Raw genomic sequence first — 10450 nt, forward strand, 5'->3', positions numbered from 1 at the left:
CTTCGTGGTTTATCCTTATCCTGGTGGGAGTTTATCTAGCCTTATTTCCAACATCTCCCACTCGCCCACAACAGCGAAGAAGGTTTCTAAGAGAAGCATTTAAGTAGAATGCTCAACCATTTGTGTGTCTCACACGGCAAATGGTTCGTGTGACCCTAGCACACGTATCATGATATCTGTGAAGTAGTAAGTCGCAATGAAAATCACGACACAGTGATCTACCATGAAAGTGATCTTAAAGAAGACGAATCTGGAAACCTAATATCCGAAGAGTGTGTGTATACCCCAAGATTTGTTTGTTTCATCACTTTGACAAATAGCACTCATCCCTATGAGTCCACACCATAAAATCAAAAACGTATCACATGATTCACAATTATCATCAATTGTCCTAGCCAGGTAGAATCCCAGTGATTGTGTGATAAACCTTTAATTCTTTTACCCTTTGCACGCAAGTCATTGTCGTCAGAGTTCGACCAACTTCCCAGTATGCATCCAGTCAGCCTTTTAGTAAGAGCTTGTGGGGAGCAAACCAAAGTTACAAGTAGTCCTCTTATTTTCTTGACAAGGTCAAAAGTTCAAGGAGGGTCATTCGATATGTCTTAAACAAAAAACATATCAATAGAGCTCACATAGCAAGAATTTTTAGGGATATTTATTTTCTTGCTCTCAAGTGGTCAACTATACACATGTTGTGTGAAAACATGTCATGGCAAGAGTATCTAATTTGTTTACTCAACAATAGATATCTGTATGTCCACTCATACCATGCAAGTGTTGTCATCCCTAATGATAATTCCAAGGATACTTTGCTCCCACTTGGCAACAACCGTTTGTAGGTTTAGACAGAATCTTCCCTATGAAGCCTGTTTCTTCTTATCCAATTATAAGAAGGGGCATGACTCGGCACTAGGTCCACCCTTCCCATAAGGTTTAGTGACTTGTCAAGCTAAACTCCCACTGTTTAAAATGGAAGTGACTATTCATGTGAGTGAACCAGTCAACCCTACTGACATACATATAAGATGATAAACAGTATAATGAGAATGCAATCGATCTGGAAAGAATGCACGTTTATTCATTAAACCATCAAAGTGTTCTTAGCATAATCACATCCTCTTTAACCCAAGCATTTTTACATGTGCAAGGAAGAGTTCCTTTGGAATAGGTTTGGTCAGTGGATCCGCAACCATTTGATCAGTGGATATATGTTGTAGAACTATTTTCTTCTTCAGTATCATTTGTCGTACCTAGTGGTACTTTAACTCTATATGCTTGGTTCTTCCATGGTACTTTGGATCTTTAGCATATGCAAGAGCAGCCATGCTGTCAGTCCAGATGTGAACTGGTTCAGCAGCTCTTGAGAACACTGACAAGTGTTTGATGAAACGACTGAGCCACACAGCCTCCTGTGTGGCAGAGCAGCATGCAATATACTCAGCTTCCATAGTTGAAAGTGCTATGGAAGTTTGCTTCTTGCTGCTCCAGGATATAGCACCTCCATTCATTATGTAGGTATATCCTGAAGTTGACTTCCTCTCATCAAGGTCTCCAGCCCAGTCGGCATCGGAGTACCCAATCAGCTTAAGATCTTTCCCTTGGTAGATAAGTGAGTAGTCCACGGTGCCTTTAAGATACCTCATTATCTTCTTGACAGCCTTCCAATGTGCGACCCCAGGATTTGTTTGGAACCTTGATACTAACCCAACTGCATAGCAGATGTCTGGCCTTGTACACAACATTGCATACATAAGGCTTCCGACTGCACTTGAGTATGGTACATTTTTCATAGCCTGAGTTTCAGTAGGATTCTTGGGAGACATTTTAAAACTCAAAGACTCTCCTAGACTTACTGGGAGATCCACTTGCTTGCAATCAGTCATGTTGAATCTTTCCAAAATCTTCTTGATATATGTCTCCTGAGACAAAGATAACAAGCGTTTGGGCCGATCCCGAGTTATTTTAACTCCTAAGACATAACTAGCTTCACCCATGTCTTTCATTTCGAAGTTTAATGACAACCACTCCTTAGTGGAATTTATCAATGCCTTATTGTTACCTGCTAACAAAATGTCATCCACATATAGAGATAGAATAACAAAACCATTTTTAGATGTCTTGACATATACGCAATGGTCCTCGTTTACCATTTCGAATTTGTCTTGAAGCATAGCTTCATGGAATCTCAGATTCCACTGTCTAGAGGCCTGTTTTAAACCATATATGGATCTGTTCAGTTTACACACTTTGTGTTCCTGACCCTTGATTGAAAAACCAGTGGGTTGATCCATATATATTTCCTCTTGCAATTCTCCATTGAAAAGCAGTTTTGACATCCATCCGGTAAAGCTCTAAATCTAAGTGGGCAACCATTGACAAGAGGAGACGTATGGAGGCAAATGTCCTCATAGTCTATTCCTTCTTTTTGGGTGTAACTAACAAGCCCGGCTTTGAATTTGTCTATGTTCCCTTCCGCATTTTTCTTGATCTTGAGAACCCACCTGTTCCCAATAGATCTCCTGTTTGGAGGTAGATCAACTAAGTCCCATACTTTGTTTTTCTTCATCAACTCCAATTCTTCCTTCATAGCTTCCATCCACTTACTTGTATTGGACCCAGAAATGGCCTCCTTGAACATTTTAGGTTCATCAGATATTTCTATAAGTGCATTGGTCATATTTATCTCCCCTTCAATCTCAAACCGACGTTTGGAGATATGGCCTCTAACACTCTTACGAGGTTGGGATTGATCAATCAGTTGACCAATGCCATTGTCACTGGAATCAAGGTTGATGAAAGTTTCATCTTCGCCTTGTTCAACAGCAGTTATAAGGTTATCAACTTCGTAAAGTTGTAGATCCTTATCAACCTCACCCCTCATTGGGTATTGATCCTCTAAGAATCGGCGTTACGTGCTTCTATTTACGTGACATGCCCCCGAAAGTATCCTCCCCTAGGAAGACATACCCCTTCAAGTCTCACTGTATCTTATAAAGACACACTTCTTTCTAGGAGCACTCAACTTCCCAAATTCTCGATTTTGAGAAGTGACAAAGGCTGCACACCCCCATGGTCTAAGGTAGTTCAAAACGGGTTGTCTACCAGTCCATAGTTCATAGGGTGTTTTGTCAATAGATTTTGAAGGAACTAGGTTAAGTATATGCGCAGCCGTTAACAATGCATCACCCTAAAATGAGATGGGCAAGTTAGCCTGAGCCATCATAGATCTAACCATTTCCAGCAGGGTTCTATTCCTTCTCTCAGAGACACCATTCTGCTGAGGGGTATAAGGAATAGTTAGCTGTCTAGCTATACCCTTATTTTCACAGAGTTCCTTAAACTCATCAGAAAGATACTCACGTCCGCGGTCAGTTCTTAAGGCCTTTATTGTCATATCAAGTTGATTTTCAACAAGGTTTTGTACTTTTTAAAACAATCCAAGGCGTCTGATTTGTGAGACATCAAGTACACGGTCCCATAACGTGTATAGTCATCTGTGAAGGTAATGAAATACAAAGCCCCATGCCTTGCTGTTACATTCATTGGTCCACAGATGTTAGAGTGAATAAGTTGTAAAAGATAAGTTGCCCTTTGGGCTTTCCCAAAAGGTTTCTTGGTGGCTTTTCCAAAGAAGACAACTTTCCACAGTTTTCCATTTTAACAGAGGTTAAGTTACCTAACAACCCTCCCCTTGCTAAGCGGTCTATCCCATCGTGGTCCAATATGTCCTAGTCTAGCATGCCACAATTAGCAACCAACCATTTTAGACATAAAACTTCAGTTTGTGCTAAGTGTAATGTCATAAAAGAATTCATTAAATAAGCATGACCTATCAAACTGTTATTTAAAGATATCTCAAGTGAGTTCTGGGAAAAATTAAACACATAGGATTCTTGAAGTAATTTCAAAACTGATAAAAGATTTCTCCTAATTGAGGGTACAAAGAGTACTTCTTCAATAAGGATGGATCTCCCACTCGCAAAATCCAACCTACAAGTGCCTGTGCCCAAAACATCAGCTACACTTTGGTTTCCCATGTGGACTCTCCGAGTTCCTTGTGGAAGTTTTCGGAAATCTTCAAATAGGGACCTATCCCGGCTTATGTGGTATGTTGCTGCTGAATCTACAATCCAATATTGTGATGAATCAGACAGCATGACAGTACTTAAAGTAAAACTTACCTCAGGAGAAGGACATGCCCTAGCATAGTGTCCCATCTTATAACAACGGAAGCATTCAACACTAGTCATGTCTATCGACTTCCTAGGTTTCTTTTGTTGTGGGTCAGACTTGGCCTTTTCCTTGCCTTTCCCTTTTCCACTTTTCTTGTTCCAAGGAGCCTTCCTTTTTTTGGAGTTGACAACATTTGCTTCAGTTTGAACAACAGGCTTTTCATTGGGAAGCCTTTGTTCCTCAAGCTCACATTTCCTCTGCACCTGTGCAAAGTTTGTGATACTGTCGTCATGCGTTAAGATAAGACGAAATTGTTCCCAAGTTTTAGGTAAAGACTTAATGACAGCTTGAATTTGTTGTTCATTTGACAGGACTTGTCCTGCTTGGGCTAACTCAGCAACCATGTTCCTCATCACCGTGCAATGTTGTGTCATAGAGGTATGGGGCAACTTGATAAATTTGTCAAAGCTCATTTGTAGCATCCTCAGCTGTGCAGTTGTTGTACCCCCAAGGTCCGCCTTTACTGCTTCCCATAGCTCTTTAGCCGATCTAAGGCCATCATACCGCATCATGAAGTCATTCCTCATGGTGCCAAGTATGGCAATTTGGGCAACATTATCTTTGCTTGTATACTCATTGTACTTTTTAAGTGCAGCAGTATAAGCAGCTTGTGTTAATCCTTCAACGGTAGGTTCTGCTACTGTCTCAGTTATTATGTCAATGACCTTCCTATCTGCCAGAATTAACCTAACTTTCCTAGACCAAAGTTTGTAATTCTTATCGTTTAACAAGTCCTTTTCAGGTAGCATCGTAAACACGGATTTTCCATCTGGTGCCATTCTATCAAGTTTGAATTCCAAAAATAAGATACTACGAATAAGAATCATCTCTTAAAATAAATCTAAGTAATCCACATTTTCACATATGAGATGATCATGATAATCTACTAGCATGATTCTAGCCATTAAATAAAATCAATGCATTTGACTATGAATAGCATAGAATATGCAAAAAATCTACTACTTAAATTTTCATTTAATAAAATTGTTTCTACACAAAGGAGTTTTCTATCTTTCAAAAACAATGTGGAACTAAAAAGAGCCAGTCAACCATGAACATAGAAACGTCCTAAGTGCCCAGGGGAGTCATCCTCATCCTCACAGTCACTATCAGCTATTTGAAAATTACTAGCCACTTCCTCTGTTTCCCTGTGAGGTGGGAAAACAAACCCTGATGACACATCATATGGATTTGGATCCTTAGCATCGTCCCATAATCGATGTAGGAGAGATTTAAGTGGTCGAGCCTCATTCCTATCCTGAATAGGACTGGGGCTTTTTGGTGTATATTCTGGTGATGGTGGCTCTGTCTTCATCTTATCAGATTTCAAGACAGTACGCTGCAAAACTCTCCTATATTGTTTTGCAGTCATGCGTTTCTTGGAAGCTTGTCTCCCAAGATCTGGTTCAATTTTCCTACAAGTCTCGGGTTTATGCGACTTAGGCATTGTGCCTTAGTTTTCATATGACCGTTGATAGAAAACATACAATTTTATTTACATGCAATAGTAAAAATCCAGATTTAAATAATTACTACATGGTAAAAATAAACATCCTAATGTCAATTTTTAATCGTGGAAAAATTAAAAATTTTAAGGAAAAAATTTTCCTAAAAAAAATTTCCACTAAAATAGCCAAATTATTTCCCATAAATAATTTATTTTGCAAAAAAAAAATTAAGCAATTTCTAATTAATTTTAAGCAACCTAATAATTTAAAAATTAATTAAGAGATTTTGAAAAAAACAGTTTTCCAAAAAAAATGTAGATCACAAGTTCAAAACTACAAACAAAAACATGCAAACCATGGAAAACCTGGCTCGATGCCAATGTAGGGTTTTACCGATATCTCATGCATGATTCCTACGATATGTATAATTACACTATATCACATGCATAAAATAGCGCAGCGGAAACAGAAGATCGTACCTTGGTCACAGCTTTCAATTTGAAGTTCCAAGCTTTGATCTACAGGAGAAGATGATGTTCTTGGCACACTCAAGATCTTCTTCTTCTCAACTTAGCTGGAGTCAAGTTCCAACCACGAACGGGAAGCAACCTTTGTTCACGAACCAAGAACCAACAATGGCTAGGGAGGTTACCACCTATGGAATCTCCACAAATTACTAGCTTCTTCTTTAGAAAATGTTGGAGGCCACCATTAAAGGAGAGAGAGTTTTTCTTTGTTGTTTTTGGGATGATCAATATGTGAGGGGTGGGGGGTCTATTTATAGAGCTCTCCCACCTCCTAAATATTGGATAGGATAGAGTCCTATACTCATCTAATATCATACAGGATAGAGTCCTATACTCATCTAATATCAGATAGGATAGAGTCCTACACTCATCCTAATACCAGATAGGATAGAGTCCTACACTCATCCTAATACCTGGTGGTTATCCTTATCTTGGTGGTTTATCCTTATCCTGGTGGGCGTTTATCCAGCCTTATTTCCAACAGATAACAATAAGCATCACGCAAATAATTGAAATCCAGAAGAGTGGGATTACTAAAAACTATTAAGGCAGAGTATAAGATGACTATTTGTAAATACAAGCAACTTCAACAAGCCTAAGAACCGTAGCATATGCTGAATTGTCAAATATTTAAGATGAACAATTGATAGATAGCAGAAAGTGGAAACATAATTGTCAAATAAGAATATGTAATATATTCAAGATGTTAAATATATTTCGAAAATGGGCTGCTATAGTGCTATTTGAATTTGTCCATTGCTGCCCAAGCCAAGAACATAGCAGTCGTGTTACTGTGTTAGTGTAAAGACACACTAAAAGAAAGGAACAGGCCGGATTCAAAAAGAAACTTTTTGGCATTTGCAAACTGTAGTACAGAAAGCTTTCAAGCTAATAAGAAGCTATCCCATCCAACACACCAACAAAGTAAAATTCCTAAAATAAAAAAGCATTAAACCTATGAAGATAAGAAAAACGAATATCTATTTAAAACAAATTGACTTGATATATCAAGAAAGCCTAGTAAGGATACGACATTAAACAAAACCCAAACTAATTAATTTAACGAAAATCAAACCTTAATCCAGAAGCTTGGTACGGTTTGGAGAAGAAGAAGCCGAGAGAGAGAGAGAGTTCACCCAATTTCGCATTTTTGGTGATTTTCGTTTTTTGGATTTTGAAATAAAGCAAAATTTTGAAATATCATATTTTTTCAGTGAATTAGATCATCAGATCTTGAGGTGAGATCGGACGGTTGAGGAGAAGTGTGAGATAAGAGTGGCAGTATTAGAGTGGCAGTATAGCCAAACCGTATATATATATATATATATATATATATATGGGGTGGGATAGAGGCACAGTCACTGTAGCCACATTCTACGCACAGTCGATCTAATCCACCGATCTGTTTCGATATAGTCTATTCTCGGCCGTTGATATTTTTAGAGTTCTAAAAATCAAAACAACTCAATAACAAAATCGATAATCTTACGAAGGGTTTTCTCTCTCCTTCTCTCTCCCTAATTTGCTCCGAATTCAAACCAACGCCTCCAAATTCAACACCTCCAACATAAAATCAAACAACGAATCTGGCATGTGTGCTTCTCCATCTCGCATCCTCCAACAAACTCGTGTTGTTTTGAATTTTACATTTTGGTTTTTAATCTTTGCATAGATCTCTTCTTCATCTCTGATTGTTAAATAAAGTTTGCATTTTTATTTTTACCATTTAATATATACTAAGTGGGCTCATTCTGTTTTTGTAAGTTGGATGGATATCATAACTCTGTAGGTGTGGCATTGCTTTTAAGATGTTCTTCTGATTCATTTGGGTTTTACTTTGTTTTAGGTTACAGCTCATATTTGTGCCAATTAATGCGTTTGAACTCATTATCATCAAGGTAAGCCAGTGTAGTTAAATAACTACTTGTAAATGCCTAATTTGAATGTTGGCAATATGAAGTAGGTGCGTCTCAAAACATTATATGTACTTGCAATATGAAGTGGGCGCGTGACTCAAAACAATATGAAGTAGGTGTGTGACTGTGACTCCAACAAACTTGTAGAAGAGGTACTTACATTATATGCTTTCTCACACTTATCTTATCATCGTTCAGAGTTCAGAAGATAATTTCTAGCTGAATTTTGCCCATCAATAGAAAAAAAAAAAAAAAAAAACAAACAACAACAACAACTGAATTCTCTATAGACGTGGAGTGGCGTTAAAATAGTTGATAAATGTAAAATGTATAGTCTACCTACGAAATGAACGATGAATTCACAACGTAAGTAAACTAAACTAACTTTCGTTTCTATTATCAAATCTTCTACTCTCGATGCAAATTGCACTAAGTGGAGTAGGAAGTTCGTTCCACTCCTAGTTCCCTAGCATGGATTGTTTCCTAAGTCTAAGAAATCAGTCCTAAGTCAATGAGAGCTTTACGAAATGTTATGCTAACAAGACGCGTTATTTTAAATAACTAGATATAATAAATAACAAGATAAAATATAAACTAAAGATAATCTACGAAGCTACGGAAATACGATTGTTGACTCTAGATAAAGAAATAGGGGAATTAAATCCACCTCGAATCCAACTTAATAACCTAGTATAGATTGTCGTTATCTCGATTCTTACGTTTTAACGGCAAGAATTTCGAGTCTAATCCCTAGTGTTCATGGCATTCCTACCGGATACTAACTAGCATGTGAGGGTCGTCCACCCATTCTCATGGCTAAAACACGACCTTCTAGAGTGGAATAGATTCTACTACCAAATTCTATACTAACCACTAAGTTTTCATCAAGGCTTCATCAACCCCTCTAATGGAGGTTTAGCCTTGAGTCATCAAACCAACATTTCCCATTGAATCTAAACTAAACATAATGTAAGAAATTGAGATTTACTTAGTTAACAATAATGAATCTAATTTAATGGCTGGAATGGAATAATAACAAGAATTTAATTTAGATCTAGAATGGAAATGACAAAATTAGAATTGACAACTAACTATTTTATTAATCTAATCAATCAAGAACAATCATTCAAAGATTTAATCTAAAAACAGAATTGAAATGGAACTAAAACTTAATTTAATTAATAAAACTAGATCTAGAATTCTATATATTAATTTAGGTCTAACTAGCTACCATTAACAAAGAATGAAGCTTTTGTTTTTATACATCCAGATCCAAAAATCGTGCATGGGCTTGGAGCCATGTTTTGGGCCAGAGAATCAGGCCCAAAACCCAATTCTTTCGGTCCAAAAAGGCCTCTTCAGCTGCAGTTCGCTTCAACAGACTTTTCATCCACTTCTGCTCCTCTGATTGGGGCAAGGCTTAGACCATTGGAAAGCTCTTTCCGAGCCGGTCGTTTTGACATAAGGTAGGCCCAATTCCGAGGTCTGAGTCCAAAGATATGGCATTTGGAAGTTCTGCTGACTGTTGCTCCTTTATCTCGCTAAAGTGGCACGGTTTACACATAATGGACTTTGAAGCCCGAAATGCATAAAACACGTAATCGATATTAACTCTTACTTATTATTCACATAATTGGTCTAACAAATATGATTATTAAGGGGTTAAAACTACAGTTTTGGGCTCTTATCAAACCACCCTCAAACACATTTTGCTTGTCCTCAAGCAAAAGATGAGAAATTAGAATAAGTGACCAAAAATGGAGTTCTAACTACTCTCGTTTATTTGAGTCGCGATTGCATTGACCATATGCAACAAGGCCTTAAACCACTAGGAATTCCCTAGTGGACGAGTTATAGCCTCGTGAGAGTTTTCAGTGAAGGTACTCACAAACTTCATCTATACTACAACGACTAAGAAATAAAACTATTGTTTTCTCATTCATGTCTCAACTATCTATACATCTCACTAGCAAATACATAAGAATAACCCGGTCGAACCCTAAGCTAATATATGCATAATAATCAATCATCTAAAATAAACATATAACAATGAGTAATACTATGAAATGTAATAGCAGTCCGTTTAAAGAAAACTTCGAATAAGCGTCCTTAAGTAGGTCCTCGCATAAATGTCAAGACAAAACCACTCTGATTTTTCCACTCAAGTTTAAGCTACTCCGATTGTGCAGTGGGCACACTTTACCTTACAATCTCAATGACAACAAGGAAGCCGGAGTCGATCAAACACATCTGCCACTTACTATCACACTAACCTATTCCTAATTGAGCTAGAGGTCTTTATTAGGTGTTGCGGGGATTAGGAGAT

At 37.7% G+C, this 10450-nt stretch overlaps 1 long non-coding RNA gene across 1 annotated transcript; it reads left to right on the forward strand.

Moving 5' to 3' along the window:
• The first annotated feature begins 7783 nt into the window (after positions 1-7783).
• On the forward strand, positions 7784-8399 carry LOC147493751 (uncharacterized). The gene is made up of 2 exons (XR_015198994.1): positions 7784-8106; positions 8210-8399. It is a non-coding gene; the product is annotated as an uncharacterized LOC147493751 (long non-coding RNA).
• The last annotated feature ends 2051 nt before the right edge of the window (positions 8400-10450 follow it).

This window comes from Coptis chinensis, chromosome 6 (assembly GCF_015680905.1).
Source record: "Coptis chinensis isolate HL-2020 chromosome 6, ASM1568090v1, whole genome shotgun sequence".
Lineage (NCBI taxonomy): Eukaryota > Viridiplantae > Streptophyta > Magnoliopsida > Ranunculales > Ranunculaceae > Coptis > Coptis chinensis.